This window comes from Helicoverpa armigera, chromosome 3, assembly GCF_030705265.1.
Source record: "Helicoverpa armigera isolate CAAS_96S chromosome 3, ASM3070526v1, whole genome shotgun sequence".
Taxonomy (NCBI): domain Eukaryota; kingdom Metazoa; phylum Arthropoda; class Insecta; order Lepidoptera; family Noctuidae; genus Helicoverpa; species Helicoverpa armigera.
Genome location: NC_087122.1, coordinates 5800769 through 5820488, shown reverse-complemented (window position 1 = coordinate 5820488; position 19720 = coordinate 5800769). Strand labels below are relative to the sequence as shown.

The 19720-nt window shown below is 34.7% G+C and overlaps 2 protein-coding genes across 2 annotated transcripts in view; one reads left to right on the top strand and one right to left on the bottom strand.

Annotated features, from left to right (window-relative positions):
• The window catches only part of LOC110380488 (cullin-associated NEDD8-dissociated protein 1), a 574273-nt gene that overhangs the window by 365342 nt on the left and 189211 nt on the right, over positions 1-19720 (bottom strand). The window lies entirely within an intron of this gene.
• The window catches only part of LOC110380494 (uncharacterized), a 110290-nt gene continuing 105687 nt past the window's right edge, over positions 15118-19720 (top strand). Inside the window, exon 1 of the mRNA XM_049836326.2 lies at positions 15118-15260. The gene's annotated coding sequence lies outside the window, so the exon portion shown is untranslated. The remainder of the gene's footprint in view (positions 15261-19720) is intronic.

The following is a 19720-nucleotide window of genomic DNA, read 5'->3' as shown; positions in this document are numbered from 1 at the left end:
TGAAAGAGTGAAAAAACGTGGTGTTGTGTTCATGAATAGGAACATGTAGGGTAGAGTCGGCTCGACAATCACAGTTCGCTGACAGTCGGCGATAGCACGTGTGTGCCGCGACCCGACACTAATGCAATATATTGAACACGTCAAGCTAGGAAATAATATACAATATTGTGAAAGAATAATCCACTGTAGTGTTATAAGGAAAGCTCACGACACCTTGTAGATATTAAATAATGGCGTGTGTCGGATTAAAGTAACATAACTGGGGGGAAATATACAATATTAGCTTTAGATTTTGGATTACATTTTCAGTCACGAAAAAATATAAAAATATTTTTGATAGTTAGCTTGCTTTATCTAGACACACGGCAGTGTGTCCGCCAAGTTCGAGCAAAAAAAGCGACACACCGGCCGTGGGTTATATTACACGAACCATTTCGGGCCAAATTCGACCCCCCTATAACTCAAAATCTATTTTATTTACGCATATCAAATTTCTAGTATCTGTTGAGACCCCCTCACTTATCTAAAATACAAAATTTCATTAATATACCTATTGTAGGTCTTGAGATATTGACGTCAGAAAATCGCTATTTTTACTATACACTCACTGACTGACTGACTCACTCATCAAAAACCTAGACCACTTCCAATGGTCGTATTGACTTGAAATTTGGCATGGAGGTAGGTCTTTATGTCAAGGTAAAGGGAAAAATCAGAAAATGGCCAAGTGTGAGTCGGTTTCAAAATGATGAAGGTGGAAATTTATACCCGGTGTAAAATACCCCTAAGGAACTAAAACGGACTAAATGTATCTATATTTATATAATATATCTTCGAATGGTCGTACCGATCTGAAATTCGTTACAAAGGTTTGTATTTAGTCAAAGTAAAGTATAAATTTGAAAAAGGCCAAGTGTGAGCCACTTTCGAAAATAACGAATGTGTAACTTTGATCCACGAACATAATACACTCTTTTGCAAAAAAAACGGGCACCTATGCGAAATCTTAGTTTTAAGGACTTTACGTGTATTTCAAAGGGTTTTAATGATTGTAGTATGTTTCTAGCATCAAAAGAGTTAGCCGAGCATGCGTGAGAGTTTATTCTAAATTTGAATTTTGTACAATTGCTAAGAAATTGGTTAAACCTTGTTTTGGACTAATTGCTGGCAGAAAGTTCGTCGGTGTTTTGAAAAGTTTTTGAAGTGATTTTCAGAAAAATGATAATGCAGTTTTAATTAATGATTAATGTACTTTTTTGTTAGATCAAAACATTTTTGAAAAACTATGCGTATTTGATAAAATTTTCACCTGCTCTAAATGGGCTATACTGATGATTGATGGCAATGTTAAGAGTTTCGGTATTTTAGTGTAAAGCGTTCTATTGTTTAGATATTGTACCCCCGTGTTTTAAAATATCGCTTTTTCTTAAATAAACACTATTTAGAAGAGTATCAGAACCTTTGGCTGCGACAAAACAAAATTAAAGTAAACAGTGCCGATTACAACCCGTCTCCTATCGGACTTTGACATTTAAAAAATACCAAATTTTGTGATAAATGTTAAAATTAACCACATGAAAAATGATGAGGAGAGTTAAAGCTATCTAAAAAGTCAAATTATTGCCTCGTTGAAGCTCTCGATAACTCCATAGGTATCGGGTTACTAAACAAAGATTGAGCTGAAAGGGAGTCAAGAATTCAAAATTATTGGCCAAACGTATGTTTCTTAAGAAATGAGCAGCTAGCCAATTATTGTTATGATTTAAGCAGGAAAGTGCTGCAGATGCCAGAAAATCTCAGTTTAGGCAAGTTTATTTAATTAAATATCCGTGGGATGAAAACACGCTATTTGAACGCTCAGACTCATAGATCTTCAGAGGTCTACGGAGTTTCCCAAGAGACGAGGTTGTTTAAAAAACAGTAAATACGAGACCTTAAGACCTCGTGCTCACAGTCTATGCGCTATTTTCTGTATTTTGTAGAATTTCAAGACTTTTGAAAATGTCAAAGTCCGATAGGAGACGGGTTGTGATCGGCACTGTTTACTTTAATTTTGTTTTGTCGCAGCCAAAGGTTCTGATACTCTTCTAAATAGTGTTTATTTAAGAAAAAGCGATATTTTAAAACACGTGGGTACAATATCTAAACAATAGAACCGAAACTCTTAACATTGCCATCAATCATCAGTATAGCCCATTTAGAGCAGGTGAAAATTTTATCAAATACGCATAGTTTTTCAAAAATGTTTTGATCTAAAAAAAAAGGACATTAATCATTAATTAAAACTGCATTATCATTTTTCTGAAAATCACTTCAAAAACTTTTCAAAACACCGACGAACTTTCTGCCAGCAATTAGTCCAAAACAAGGTTTAACCAATTTCTTAGCAATTGTACAAAATTCAAATTTAGAATAAACTCTCACGCATGCTCGGCTAACTCTTTTGATGCTAGAAACATACTACAATCATTAAAACCCTTTGAAATACACGTAAAGTCCTTAAAACTAAGATTTTGCATAGGTGCCCGTTTTTTTTGCAAAAGAGTTTATATGATAACATGTCATGTCAGTCAGTTGGTAAATCTAGTCCATTTAGTTAATCTAGTTCATTTCTTTGTAAGAAGCATAGTGCATATTCAAAAATCTGAAAGATAGTATAAATGAGACATTTCCTTAACTAACTTAATTATAAGAAAAAAATAAAATAAACAACCTTACAAAAATAAATGAAATCCCACCCAAAACAAAAATGTGAAAGACTGCCAAGTTCGATTATATGGGAATGCTTCGCCTATAAAAGAAGTGAGATCTGAATAAGTACCAAGTTCCATACACATACCTCAGTTAAAAATATTTACTTTTTAATGATGTTACTTGGCAAGTTTTAATAGAAAATTAAATACTTGATTCATTGCGTTTAGTAGGTTTATAACAAGGTGTGTGAAAACTTGCCAAGTAACATCGTTAAAAAGTAACTATTTTTAACTGAGGTATGTGTATGGAACTTGGTACTTATTCAGATCTCACTTCTTTTATAGGCGAAGCATTCCCATATAATCGAACTTGGCAGTCTTTCACATTTTTGTTTTGGGTGGGTCGTGAGATACTGAAATGGAACAAAACAAACTGAATTCGACGTTGTCAGGTACATCACGGGAAATACCTATTTTGGGAGATTGTGATGTATGAAACAAGTAATCGGAGACTCATCACAGAAAGGCGATCCTTTTAGTGTAATTGTTATGTCATATCCATTTTGTGTTGTTTTCTTATTAATTCGATGTGATTCGTACAGCAAAGCCGTGTCTGCATATAGCCGTCCGATCGTTCTAATGGAAAACTGTGAGTGGACCCAATGATACGTTGCTATTGTGAACTTCTATAACATAAAACTGGGACGTAGTTTTTTTGTAACACATTGAAATAAAAATTCACATTAATTAATCTAATTTTAGAAATTAAAATCATTTACCGAAAAGCAATTCATTGGATTTTATGATGTAAAGACGTCATCAAAAATATATTAATCATACCAATTTTAAAGCTATTAAAATTGAGATCCAAAAATATATTCTTAGAAAATAATTTTAACTCTATTTTTCCATGTCATTTAACTTCTTTTTAACATTGAAAGCCACGGAGGCAACGCTCTTACATTCAATGTGCAACGTGGCGTGAACATCAAAAAGCATCATCAGGCCAATCCTGCTCTCTCTTTATTGTACCAAACCTTATGTGTTGCGACACCGAAACTTAGTTAAATAACTCGTGAACTGAGAACTGGGGCCCGATTCTCCTAATTTTATTTAATCGCCATTCGATTCATGTTCGACTGCGATCCAATCCCGACTCGATTACGATTGAAGCGTATGTGGCATTCCGATATTTTTTCTTAGAAATAAACGTTTTTATCCTTTTCTGTCATTCAATAATGAATCATTTTGTCTGCAAATGATTTACGATTGCAATATGATTGTAGAGCAAACTACCGTATAGACCAAAATCACCAAAATAGCAGACCAATCGCAAACCAATCGAATGTCGTTGGAATACGATTGGTCTTATATTAGTAGCAGACTGCTCAATATGGTTAAAACTGCTATTGCGATCATATTGCGATTCAATTTCTATTCGATTTTGACATTATTAACTTAGGAGAATCGGGCCCCTGAATGTTATTCTGTCGCAGAAAGCTACGAGTGTGCGTTTTATTCGTTGGGCGGTAATAACAAACACACATTTCGCTTTTTAAAGCTCAAAACAATCGGACTCGAGTGAAAGGGTCAAGGGGTGTAAGTAGTGATAAAGAAAATATATGGGCGTCGGGCCCGCGCCGAAACGTTGGGAGAACGAGCGATTTTTTCTCTCAATGCAATAAAGTCGTTTACCTACGGCCGAACTAACAGTGCAATCGAAAAGGTCCTTGTTAGTATTGCAAACACGTTTTCTGTTCAAATAGGATTGTTTTTTTTTGTTGCTGATTATAGTTGCCAACTGTTATTTGGGACATTGGAGGTTAGGTTTAATTGGGAATAGATTTGTGTTCTAATTTTGAAAGTACTTCAATAGAATATAAATGTTTTAAATACCAGCAAGACTCGTGGGTTGTTAGTCAGATAAACATTTAATCTTATTAATTTACCTAAAACATTCAAACTTCGTAAAAGAACATTATAGTATTTGTTACTTAATGGATCTTAAAGGCACTTAAACAATTTGGAAAGACGGAAGATCAGCAAATTACGTTGAAAGTGTACACAGAATTTTCATAAAAGCTTAGTACTATTTTTAAACGGTACACTTCAGTGCTCAAGTGCTTTAAGGATATTAGCTCGTATTTGTACGGAATTGTCGTACTATTGTCAATAACGAGCCACACAGCGCTGTTACCGACAGTAATGTACACTCGCAATGAAAATATTAAACGTGATTCCAGTACAGTCGGGAGGTCACGTTTTTTCCGGGTCCAATTTTGTTTATTAAATTATTCGTAATAATTTTAATCGAAGCTTTTGTTGTTTTGTTATTATGGCTATTTTAATTAATTGAAATGAGCTTTTTAATAACATTTAAATTCTGAAAATCTTTGCAATATTTCATGAAGGCGACGTAAATATTTAAATTTTATGACTGTTGTATATGCAACGTTGTAAATTTTTATAAAATATGGCCTGATATGCGTGATTAATTAGCGGAAGTGCATAGTTTAATAGGTTAATTACGTGTAACTTTTAATAGCTTTAATTTATGGAAAAAGAAGTATTTTTTGCAAAGTTAAATTAAAAAGTATTTGAAGTCTTTTTTTACGCAAAATTTATACTAAAAGAGCATTTAACATAATGTTGAATTTGTTTCTCAGTAGATATTTTATAGGCATTGATCGATTAGAAACTTCTCTTACTCTTTACGTAGTACTTACTTATTCAAAGAATTATATATAGGTCAGCATCGTTAATACTTATAGAACTTCGCTTTAAGAGATCAAACAGGTCAACTGTACTTCGACGGAACCCTTTAAAATGTAGCGATTACGATATTTCCAGTCCAGTGCACGTAACAGCTGACTCAAGTTCTTAAACTTACATTATAAGTTTAATGGCTACAGCGTATTGGTGCACGAATCACATCACCCAGTGCTTTTATACAATGTTTTATTATGATTGGGGATTGTTAATGTACTCAAGACTTGTACTACAAGAGCTTTGACCAAAGTGTACTGAAACTCATGCTGGCTTGCATTGCCATTTGCCATTGTGTAATAAAAAATTCTATTTTTTGTTGTTACTTTCAGCACCAATGTCAAATTCCAATCTGTGCTGAAAGTGTGATGGTGCTGTAGCGAATGGTGATCACAATTTTAGTTTTGGTTTTTTAGGGGGAATACTCCCCATTTACTACTCATTGTGATGATGAGATGAGTAGACTATCTTCTACTGCCTGCAAAATAATAATGAATGTCCTAATTATATTACTAACAAGTGTACCTCGCTCATTTTTGATTGCATCCCACCAGTTGTACAAACTGTTGGTCAGTTTACAAGCTGAGGTTGCAGTATTTCCTGAACTACGGTCGTATTTCAGCACATTAATAAACACAAAACCAGCTGTATATCTGAATACAAAGAAGGTCGACTTACAAGTACAAGAGGAAGGCTACTAGCTCCAAATCTAGACACACGGCAGTGTGTCCGCCAAGTTCGAGCAAAAAAGGCGACACACCGGCCGTGGGTTATATTACACGAACCATTTCAGGCCAAATTCGACCCCCCTGTAACTCAAAATCTATTTTATTTACGCATATCAAATTTCTAGTATCTGTTGAGACCCCCTCACTTATCTAAAATACAAAATTTCATTAATATACCTATTGTAGGTCTTGAGATATTGACGTCAGAAAATCGCTATTTTTACTATACACTCACTGACTGATTCACTTATTCACTGATTCACTGATTCACTGACTCACTCATCAAAAACCTAGACCACTTCCAATGGTCGTATTGACTTGAAATTTGGCATGGAGGTAGGTCTTTATGTCAAGGTAAAGGGAAAAATCTGAAAATGGCCAAGTGTGAGTCGGTTTCAAAATAATGAAGGTGTTTTATACCCGGTGTAAATTTATACCCCTAAGGAACTAAAAATAACTAAATTTATCTATATTTATATAATATATCTTCGAATGGTACAAAGGTTTGTATTTAGTCAAAGTAAAGTAAAAATCTGAAAACGGCCAAGTGTGAATCACTTTCGAAAATAACGAATGTGTAACTTTGATCCACGAACATAATATATGATAACATGTCATGTCAGTCAGTTGGTAAATCTAGTCCATTTAGTTAATCTAGTTAATTTCTTTGTAAGAAACATAGTGCATATTAAAAAATCTAAAAGATAGTATAAATGAGACATTTCTTTAACTAACTTCATCATAAGAAAAAAATAAAATGAACAACCTTGCAAAAATAAATGAAATCCCACCCAAAACAAAAATGTGAAAGACTGCCAAGTTCGATAATATGGGAATGCTTCGCCTATAAAAGAAGTGAGATCTGAATAAGTACCAAGTTTCATACACATACCTCAGTTAAAAATAGTTACTTTTTAATGATGATTACTTGGCAAGTTTTAATAGAAAATTAAATACTTGATTCATTGCGTTTAGTAGGTTTATAACAAGGTGTATGAAAACTTGCCAAGTCATCATTAAAAAGTAACTATTTTTAACTGAGGTATGTGTATGGAACTTGGTACTTATTCAGATCTCACTTCTTTTATAGGCGAAGCATTCCCATATTATCGAACTTGGCAGTCTTTCACATTTTTGTTTTGGGTGGGTTACCTCTTTATGACATTAAAATTAAATAAGACAGTCGAGTATCGAGAGCTCAGCTGAAAGCTAGTCCTAATTAGACAAAGGACTTGCATTTTATTTAAAATGAAAAGTACGATGGGAGCTCCACAGTTTAGCCAGACAGCAAACTGGCCAGTTGAATTGCAATTTGTTTTATTACTGAATATTTTTGTTAGTCAAATCAAAACATTGAAATTAATAATATGAAACGTAACGCTATCATGGAATCTAATTTTATTTGCAATATGTCTGAATATGTCGATGGAACAATTAAAAATATTTCTCATGATATAAAAAGACTCATCGATTTTTGTTCAAAACTCTGCTACTATAAGCATTATATTTTCTCGTCGATTGTACAAATTCGAGTATATGGATTAAATACATAACAGTGATACCACAAAATCTTGGTGCCAGTATTAAATTAAATTAATAGTTTATTTCGAATGCTGAGCATAATAACCCATTCTCGGTTTACGATCTCAAAACTAGAACTACTTACGTGTGAAGTGGAGTTTCTGAATATTCCTATTTTATACTCTTTGTTAGTAAGTGGTGTGTCTGCTTGTAATCACCCACGAAGGTCTGTCACGTCCATTAGCTCACTGCAAGGATAAGAACATCGTTTTAAGATAATTTTGAATAATCGTCACTGCGTGGACCTTTGTAACGGAGATAATGAGCAAAAAGTTTTGTTTTAAATTTATATAATTACGTGAATATTATGTTGCGATATTTAATACACCTAATTAAGCGCTTTTCATTGCTTTATTTTGTTGTACTTTTAATGATCAAGCAAATTATTTTTTAGTAATTATTTATTAAGAGTCTGGGTGGTCATCATAAATTCTTTCTTAGGATGTCAGATTACGTGTCATATTTATTTATTAAAATAGTTTTGGAATCTAGACTTAATCACAATTCAAGAACGATTTTCTATTAAATAAAAAATCTTGCGTAGGTAAACAAACTTTGAAATCATCTCTAACAATTTTTTAAAATATGGCACAAAAGCGTGAGGAATAGTATAAAAAACTTCATTTATTTTAAGTGGCTGTCATCAGATGAATGTCGCAAATTATCTCTTTTCATTCGTATATTTTTTGCAGACTAGACATTATACTGAGTCGAGTGGCTGGAATTAACGTAAGTATAAAAAGCGAGTTGTACCTTTCAAGACTAAAATACTCAACCATCATCATACTCCTGCCCTTATCCCAATATTATTTGGTGCAGCATGTTTTCTTCTTCCATACTCTTCTATTTGCCGTCATCTCACAAGCCACACTCCTACTATCCATATCGACTTTCACACAATCCACCATCGTTCTTCCACCATATCCGTCCACGTTCATACCATGACTAAAATACTCAACCGATTTCGATAAAATTGTACATACAGCTCTTGGGTATGTTCTATAGTGATAGAAAATTAATATAGCATAATGCACCCTAATTTCTAGAGGACGTATTCAGTTGCAGAAACTGGTTTACGTATAAAGGTACATGCAGGTGCATATGAAGATAATATGTGTGTATATTTTGAGTTTCTAGGATGTCAGAAACACGTGCAATGATTTAAGCAACATCCTGTGTCTGTGTAGTCCCTGTAAATTACTTGGTTTGCGTATTAAAATATAATCTCGGTGGTAAAATTGGAGGAAAATATATGTAGTTTCGTTGGGAAATTATATGTTTTTTTTTTAGTAAAATTAGTCCATGACTAAATATAAAAAAATATATATCTTTATTATTACCTCTATTTACACCTAATTATCTATTTAATTGTACTGAATAAAACAATGAGATAAAATTTTAATTAATGAGTCGGTACAATTGCAATGGTAGAGAGCTACCTACAAAGAAAAGGTTTCTTTTATTATATTTTTTTTTTAATTGTGTGAAAGTGAAAACACATTTTCTTTTTCTCAATCTCTAAGGTTTTAAATAAAAGAGGTTTTTTAATATAAAAAAGGGACGGGCTGCAAAATTTTAAAGTTTTATTTTATGGCACGTCAGTCAGTCGTAGAAGGCACATTTGCATTTTGATTGGATAACTAAAGCCTGAGAAAGCTAGATTAGCTTCAACTTGTTAGTTTCAGCAAATAATAACTATTATCATTTGTGTATATTCGTATTATATTCCTATTATGCGAAATTCATTCTACCTTTGTGTTCGAGATAAGACAAGCATTGTTTGGGTTACAATGCAAGTTGGGTCTTATGCTTATATGTAAGTTAATAGTTTTATCAAATTCAGTTTGGAAATCAGTAGGTATTTGAGTAGTGCTAGTAAGTACATTAAATACACCTGTAACAGTTTAATACAATAAGCATTTTTTATACCACAAACATATTAATAAAAACATTGTTTCTACTAAAAACACAATTTACACAGCAAACACATTAATGCTGAAAAAGCCTTCCACAGTTCATCCTTATTTCCTTTTTATGACTTTATTCATCGCTACACGGTGATTATAAATTTTGCCGAAAAACAAAAAATTTCTTTGTTTACGCAAACATTCGTAGTCATTGGTAAGCGTTTTTATTGTTCTGTATCAGATGATAACGATATAAAAATGTGTTAATTATGTAATTTAAGGTTAACCGTTATATTTCAAGCTTTTGAAAAGTGGTGTCCAGATAGAAGGGTTCTCTAGACTTTTTTATAATCGTGATTGTAATATTGTTAGTGAACTTTGTAAAATATGCTTTACCCTTTAGGTAATAACTTTATTAAGTTAAGCAATTACCGCACGGAAGATGCTATTTTTATATAACGTACTCACCCATTAGAGACATTAAAATATATATCAGTTTTCTATCATAGTAAAGGTACCTAACTCATGTAGATTAAAAAAAAAACTTTTATATAACAGTAGGCAAACAAGAACAAAAAGGGGCACTCGGAGTGTGCAATAACGTCGGCAGTGACGCGTGAGTCCAAATCACTCGTCTCTTAGTTCATCCCTCGCAGCCATTCGAGTGTGTCACGAGCTTTACATCGCTCACTCCATTCCATTCATTGCCTGAGAGTTGTTCACGCGAAACGCATTTACCATTTCTATATGAATCGGATGATTTTGATGGAATATAATTGACATTGTCTATTATATTCCATCAAAATCATCTTGATTGATTGGAATCACATTGATTGGATATTGTCGACAAAACGCGGTATAGATTTACAAAAACCAACGTAATAAATCTCCTGGACTTTTTGACATGAACACACAATGTCCGCGTTTTGAAGTTTCACTTTTGTTATGCAGTAAGCTCATGAAAGTGCAAAGTTTGTTAAGAAATTTAAAATAACTCAGTAGATAACTAAAGTTATTCGTCAGGATGTCGTTAAAAGCTTTAACAAAGAAATTATAACTTGAGCAGAAGAATTTAATAGGACAAGTTAGACTTGCCTAACTTCACCACAAATTATCTTGAAAATGTATTTCGACTAAAACACGTAACAGAACATTTTTACTTTGATTTAACGAATTTAAAATGGTGGCTTTTAATTTGTGCAAATGTGGAACCATCTTTTTCGAATATTTATTTTAGAAGTATAAAAAACCCTTAGATATATTGAAACAGAGTTATATGCGAGTAAATACGTCAGTGGCAAGCATCTTCGGTGACTCATGACCTTTCATCTGCAGTGGGTCAATGCTCAGCAGTGTAGTTCATACTATGCCCCAGTTACCAAGTGCCTGCACATATTTGTGCTAAACGTAGCTTTTGCGCGCTATTCTTGTTCGTTTGATGCTAACTGACTGACTGACTTTTTTTGAAGGAAAAGTGAAAAATTAGTTCATTCAATTGTATTTATTTCGTAAGTCTAACTTTTATCTTACGTTGCTTTTATCGATGGGAAATCTTCATCGTACATCATACAGATAGATACATATAGACTAAAACCAAGATGCTTAGGCAAATCTATTTGAAATCAATGAAGCCAGAACAAAATTATCTTGCATATACAAACCCGTTCCTCGTATAAATAGACTGATACAAATATATGTCTGTCACACAAAAATACACAAACTGCAATGATCACTTGACATAAGTTTAGATAGCAATAACATTCAATATATGAACCGCGATCGGCAAAGTTTCCTGACGTCTTGCAAGACCATTCACCAAGTTCCGTGTACATGCCAAGTGCCAACCAAATAGGATCTGACTTAAAACGCTTTCACGCTTCAAAGCGCTGGCGGATTTTATTGAATATTGAATGGCGTGTAACCTCTTTAGTGTCTGTGGGACACAGCTTTTATATGGAAACATGTAGGCCTTTTTATCCACTTTTTTTATTTATATAAGGAGGAAAGATTGGACACTTTATTATGTATGTATAATTTATTTTGCAAGTTCGATTTTTTAAGAATTAAAGACTCAATTGGGTTATTATTTTTCAGGTTGTCCGGTCATTGCTTTTCCTAACACTCTGTTTTAACAGTAGTAAAAATCGAGGATACACTAGAGGAACAATTTAAAATTTCACTAACGTTTGATCTACTAAACTGTGCAGACTAAACAGTTGGCTTGGCCGACAGTTGACAGGATGATTGTCATTTTTTTTAATGAAAATTTTGATCTTCCAAACAATGATATGAGTTGGTCTGATACAGCTAAATACTTTACCTATCTTTGTAATGTGTGTGCTACAAATTCATCTTCATACTAATCAGTATGAAACTTACCAAATAAACCAAACTTTCTACTAAAAGTTTGCAGTCTGCGGGTAATCTTAGTGATAGTCAAACGACACATATATTACTTTTTCTAGGTTTAAGATTAAGCCTTTGAGATTCATGTAAACCCAACTTCGATACAGGATATTATATACGAGCATCGAGTGGATTTTCTCATAGCCGTAGAAGCCATCTAAGCGCTCATATTTTAGTTCATCATATTTACTTTTTCATAAAAGTAAACAGGATAAAATCCAAAACAAACAGGAACGTCTGATATTTATGAAAACTCATGTAGAGAGTTGCTAATCAAAATTGCAATTAGGTCAGGGTTTAATGTAAATGTATTGGTATCAAACAGTGTGATCCAGTCAATAATGTAAACCCTCATTTACATATTATTTACCCGTCCAATTTATAGCTGAATTTCAGGGTTCTGTATTGCTTCAATATTTATCTTGGCTTCGTATGGTTCTGTAAGTACAACCGTTGTAGGATTGGAATAGAAAATATGTTTTTGAAACACTGAGATGTTTTATCGTAGTTGTTTTTATAAAATGGTTGGAGCTTAATATTTAAGTTTCTCTAAACTTAATGAACTTGGAACGACTCATCATCGTCAGCCAGTGGCCTATTAACATCTATGAAAGTTGATTAAAACATCAACCGTGTCCGGTTGATAACACAAAACATTATGATTTTATGAGATTCATTTATATTTGATTTGATACTTTATTACCTATGTATGTATTATTCTTATTCAGAGTAACCAATTGCCTGTGTCATAATTTATTTTTTCTACACGTGATCCCAACCCATTCACAGCTCCAACTAAGTTATCAAATGCATAATAAACATTTGTCATCGTTTCGCTCACTGCATGAGTAGATATTTTTGTAACAGGATACACGTTTTGTGGCCATAACTCATCGTGTTACTACATTCTCTCTGACAACGGGATTTTGTTATTTCGAAATAAAACTAGTTTTTCAGAGGACATTATTTTAAATTACGTGTGTTGTTTAAAAATATATGTCAGATTTAAAGTGGATAGGTCAATGGAAACAGTATAAGAAGTGCATAACTTGAGTATGACATCTAAGGAGTTCATGCTTAAAATAATAAAGTTTCATTATCACCAGCCAGCTTTTTAATTGTCTAATTGCTGGGCACATGCCTCCTCACTCAGAGAAGAACACCACGCTTACTCAATGAGGGTTGATGATTTCTGACATCACTTACTATATTTGTCTGACTCACATGAATCGGACCCTCAAAACTCATACCTACTTGAGAGGTTAGTGCTTCCGGGGCTGCGGGTTGTTCGAAAGAGATATCGCGGCCCTGGTACATAAAAGGCCTATGACGGAACACGACGACTTTTAGTCAGTAAGAGTCTGACACTCCCTGACCGCTGCTAACCCACAGCGGGAGGGGTCATTTGATGATTTTTGACGTCGGAAAAAAAAAGAGGTTAGTGCTTTGCCCATTAGGTCACGTCTACTCCTTCAAGAAGTTTTATATCCTTTGGTTAATATATCTAAGTTGTTAAGTATTATACTGACGGCCACATAAGACATGAATTAGGGCCAAAACTTTAAATTTCACTATCTATAGCACATCCAACATTGCGTAATAGTGATTACGCGCGAAACTTTGGGAAGTTGGCTGGGAAATACGTTATTAGCTTCCAAGGGTGTGAGCACATAGACGATAGTAAAACCACATTGTTAGTGTTTGTAATAATGTTACTAAGTATGAGATGTCTCTTGAGGTTTCGACTGGATTCTGAGGAACCGACCTACTTAAGGAACCATCATCCATCCTCATCCTCCGAGCCTTTTCCCAATCATGTTGGGGTCGGCTTCCAGTCTAACCGGATTCAGCTGAGTAACAGTGCTTTACAAGAAGCGACTGCCTATCTGACCTCCCCAACCCAGTTACCCGGGCAACCCGATACCCCTTGGTTAGACTAGTGTCAGACTTACTGGCTTCTGACTACCCGTAACGACTGCCAAGGATGTTCAATGACAGCCGGGACCTACAGTTTAACATGCCATCCGACTTACTTAAGGAACCTATTTTAATTTTTTTTAAATCTGATTGTACGCCTCATATCGTAAAAGTACGCCTTAGTTATAAAGTAACTTAATCCAGTAATCTATTTTAGAAATACAGAAATTCCAAAACATTGGCTTTTGCATAAAAAAATATAACATGTGTTTTTGTTTGTATTTTTCCGTACACGTGGATTTCAATTCCTTTTTTTATGCATGAAATTTGATATACCTGTGTGTTCAAAAATTGCGATGGAGAGTTGCGGCTAAACATTGTTTTTAGTGTGTAACTTGTAGTGAGTGACTCCATATTAATTTTATAGTAATAAGTAAAGCAACAACATGAAATGAGGACGTATAATTTTTACAACTACAACCAGTGGTATATTTTTAAAACCAGAACACCAATCCCACATTCAATAAAGTTAAGTAAACAAACCGTTTCCCAGTATTATGACTTGTGTAGTCAGGAAATGGCGTGTCTGAACTGCCTTTAAGTGGTAGGCGGTTGAACGTCAGACGTCGATTCTACTGCATTCCGTTTTCTTCATGTTTGAGAAACAATAAACTTAGTTCCGTTCACGTGGCGCACTCCGTCTTGTAAAACGCAAAGAGCTTTCGCTTGTTTTTACGAGAAGTCTGCGCAGTCTATTGCCGTGTTTTTTTATTGTTGCGTTTGTTTAATTACCTTGAAAAAAACTACCCAGGTTTTTTTAAACCACCTTTTAAGCAATAATGCATAGGAAGGTAACTTTAGATGAAATTAATTTTTGAACAATTAATTATCAAGCAAAACTGATTGATTTGCCATATTTCTTGTTAGTTTATAAAAGTTCGCATGAACTTGCTGTCTTTGACGAAATTCCTCTATAATCCCATTAAAACTGTAAGAAGGTTGATTAACTTTTCCAGTAACAAATACCCAAATTGAACTATCGTCAGCGTATCGGTATCTGTTGGTCCTCGTAGCGCGTAGCCCGTAGTTCGTAGCCCGTAGCTCAGTCAGCGCGTGCGGTCCGTGGAAGCCGGCCGTCGCCGCACCGCTGTACCCGCGACTTCTACGCAACTTCACACAGAACATTTACGATTGATCACTTTCGTAACTCCATTAAGTGCCAGTTCACTGTTCCTTGGAATTCATTATCACACGTGCTTAAGGCAAGTACGAATTTTGAGTTTAGAACTGTTTGTAGTTACGTCTTTGATTACGCGAATGAGTTTCAAAACTGTTCAAGTTTGTTGCTTTTTGTGTGTGTAGCGTAATTGTTTTCTTAAGAAATTCTTTTAAATTAATAAAAATGTAAATAATAACGATACTAATAGACTGTTTGACCCATTTATAATTTAAAAAAACTAGTTTAAAATATGTTACAGGTATTATTTATTAGTATTTTACCTGTACTACACATAAAATACAAAATAACATATTCTAATTTGGATAAGGAAAACGGTACATTTTCCTGTATGCAATAACAAACTATAAGAACAATACAACAAACTCAATTCAATGACGCATCTGTCTCTTATTTATTAACAAAATTAAATGACACGCGAAAAATATATGACCATAAATATTGAATACAATTATGTATCTTTCCATGCATGCTCGTTACTGGCCGTTGACAGGCAGAATAGTTGAAAAACGACCAGTAATACGTCAGCACCGAATTAATGATGACTGACATGTAAGCCGGGTGATAAAACCCAACTAAATAAATGAATGTCGCCTTATCTTGCTCAACTGATACTTACGAACATTCCAAATATGTTATATAAGTGTGAGTTGCACCAATTGACCATAAAAATAACCTAAATATAAGCAGCCGTGATATAGTCGCCTATTGGTGAAATCGGTCATTTGACAACCGGAGACGGTTCAGTTAACTTTACAGTTAAATCGTGCAATCCATAGTAAGACTCTATCACGCTATCATACTTAAACTTCTGAACTGATTGAGATAGAATTTGGTACGGAGTTGACCATTTGGGAAGGACATACACTCGTAGAAGTAAGTGCCTATTTTCCAGGAATAAAAATTCCTATAGAGTGGAGCTTGGAAAATACTGAACCGATATGTAATTCATATTTCAAGAAAATATGTAAATAAAACTTGATGGAGTGAGGCCCAGCTGTGTTAAGAATCGAATCAGCTAAAAAGTAGCCGCAAGTTTTATAGGGGTTACTGAGTTAGATACATATACATATATATACCATGTACAAATACATATACATAAATTGTTGGTTTTGTATTCAGATCGTGATTGGACTGACTAGACTTCGGCTTCTTGTTAAAAACAATGGACGTGATCTCATTTGCGAGTGAATGATTAGCCTGGGATCAATATTATTTTCTGTGTAAACAGGGATTTTGGTCGCTGGTGACCTTATGACCTCTAAAAACCGACCATTGAAGAAAGATCCCCTTCTCAGGATCCTACATCTGGTTCTGATCCTATTACCCTTTCATCATATTTCATATTTCAAGCTTAATACAGGATTTATTTATTTATTTATTGCAAAATGAATATAGTTACAGAAATGCATCCTTATCCTGGGTATACATTACCCTGTTAGGGCGCAGCAAATTAACTTAAAACTATCTCAACACAGCATGCTCAAAGGACAGCCAACAACTATTCCAATCTTGGTCAGTTCGCCTACATCATAGATACATACACTGATGATGTTGTTAATCATCATCAGCTAACCAAATTATCGCTGATCACAACAAGTCATTATACCAGTACACATGTACCTTCATATTGACTCTTCCTCGCCATTAACCATTAACCTTCAGTCGCCTCTAATGGCGCCCTCGAGAAAGATTGGGTCTCGTATTTTTAGCCGACCACATGGCTAACTCAATTATTTTAATTATACACCAACAAACAACACGGGCCCTCTTTCCATTGGATTACGAAACTGTAGAGACACATATGTGCTATACGTTATATTTAATTATAGTAAGGGTTCTGCAAAAACTCTCTTTTCTTAAGTACCTTTTGTAGGTATATGCGGAGAATATCCATAGTATTATTATAAAGCTAAAGAGTTTGTTAACTTGAACGCTCTGATTTTAGGAGCAACTGGACTTATTTTAAAAATTATTTCTATTTATCGAGGAAGGCTACAAGCATACTTAAACTTTTATCCGGGTCAGCGGAGTAAATCCCACAGGATGCGGATGAATCACCATAGGAAGCTAGTAATTCATACACTGTTTTTGGTATTGTCAACTGTCGTTTACCATAAGCACTTAAACCATAGAAGCCTTGGAAGCTTTTAACTCAATCTCCAACGACAAGTGTCAGCATTCAGTAGTCATATTCCTGCAAGTCCGACATCTCGACACCTTTGCATGTCGCTTTCACAAAGTGATTGCACAGTGGAACTCCACAGAACTGCATAATAAATTGATGCAATTTCAAAATTCATATTATAGAATTTATCGAGCTTCTATATCCAAAATAGGTTGGCATGTCATCTTTGTAATCGAAACAACGGCAATACGATTACCGATAAACGAGAAAATGCTTACTTTTCGGTTCGTTTTGTTGTTCTTGAATATTTGACATTCTGTGAACGACCTAAGATGGAAAACTCCCAGGCATCTCTCCGCCAGCGAAATAAGAAAAAAGATTGGCTATATCTACTTAGTGAAGATTATACTTTTTGTAATAGATCGCTTTTTCTTCTTTTTTTTAACCCGTTAATTTTACAGTTGTCAAGATCCATAAGTCAGAAAAACAGATTAAAATAATGAAAAAGTTAAAGTATCGAGTGGACGTGACTTTTTATTCTCGCCCGTTAACTTGCTCCAGAGAGATTTATTTAGCTTGTTAGGCGTGAATTTTATACAAATGATTAATATCGGGTACTTACTGGAAAATTCCGTTGTTAGAAAGTATATTTTATTTCTTAGAATTAATAGCTTGCGTTAACTTCCTATGTTATTATTTCTACTATTCAAGATTAAAGTTGCGTGTAACCTAATAGCCTACTCAGTCTATAAAGGGAAATTATGAGTTGTACTTAATATGGTACCCACCGCTGTCAGTAAATAGGGTTTAGCTTGACTCGTAATCCTAGCAATTAAGTATAGCTCTTAAGTAAATATGGAAATAGCACAGTGATATTACAAGATAGAGTAACATTTTTTTGGCCGTTATGAACTTTACAGGAATAAAATTTAAGTAGGTAGGGGTAGTGTTCTGAACATAATGTTAATTCAGTCGTACTTAAAATTATCTAATGATGTAAGTGCTTAAACACACTGTGGTGCCAAACGAGGTCCGAAGTTCAAATACAATTTCGTTGAATTATTGCAGTGAACCGGTTTCTAACACAATTAGACTGGCTTTAACTGCAGAGGATGACGCCAATTTAAAGAGAATGCGCACACTCAAAACTTTTAGTAGGCCGATAGTAGGTTTGGGCTCATAAATCAGTATGAAGATGAAGGAACTACACAGGTAACAACGATCAGGTATTTATACGGTATTAGATCGACTAAATACTTCGATTGAATTCACGTTTTTAGGGCGTTTGGCTTTTGGAACGGTCTATTGTTTTCGCTCCTCTCTCCGTCCGTCCGTCTGTCACCAGGCTGTATCTCAACAACCGTGGTAGTTAGAGAGTTGAAATTTATACAGATGGTGTATTCCTGTTGTCGCTATTACTGAAAACTAGAATAAAATAAATATTTTGGGGGGCACCCATACAACCAGCGTGATATTTTTGCTCATTTTCTAAATAATGGTACGGAACCCTTCGTGTGCGAGTCCAACTCGCGCTTGGCCGGTTTTTTTATAGTTTTTTCCTACTACGGCCCGACAGTCCGCCCACTTTTTAGTCTGCAGTTTGCTCGCAGGCTAAGTATAGTTAGCCTGTAACTTAGCCGTTGTGCATACTGTATGCATTACTAATGCAATAAGCATCACGAATCGCCCGTATTCTTTATGAGTAATTGAACAGACATGTTGGTTTAGCCTAGTAACAATTCAGGGAATTGTATTATTAGGTGCAATGACTTAATGTAACTGTCAGTTGTTTTGCATGGTTTGTCTGCGTTAGCGAAGCGCTCACCTAAAATAAATAGAATCAATTGTCCAAACTAGGCTGAGAATTAGCTCTTTTTGAACGTCAAAAAATACATTATACAGCCCTCTAAAGACTTTTTACCACTTCCTCACATTTTTTAAAGAAATGGTGCAAGAAAAGTAATTATTGTGATAATTCTTTTGTAAAAAAAGTCGCGGTGGCCTAGTGGGCAAAGAACCAACCTCTCGACTATGAGGGCGCGGGTTCGATTCCAGGTCAGGCAAGTACCAATGCAACTTTTCTAAGTTTGTATTTACTTTCTAAGTATATCTTAGACACCAATGACTGTGTTTCGGATGGCACGTTAAACTGTAGGTCCCGGCTATCATTGAACATCCTTGGCAGTCGTTACGGGTAGTCAGAAGCCAGTAACTCTGACACCAGTCTAACCAGGGGGTATCGGGTTGCCCGGGTAACTGGGTTGAGGAGGTCAGATAGGCAGTCGCTTCTTGTAAAGCACTGGTACTTAGCTGAATCCGGTTAGACTGAAAGCCGACCCCAACATAGTTTGGGAAAA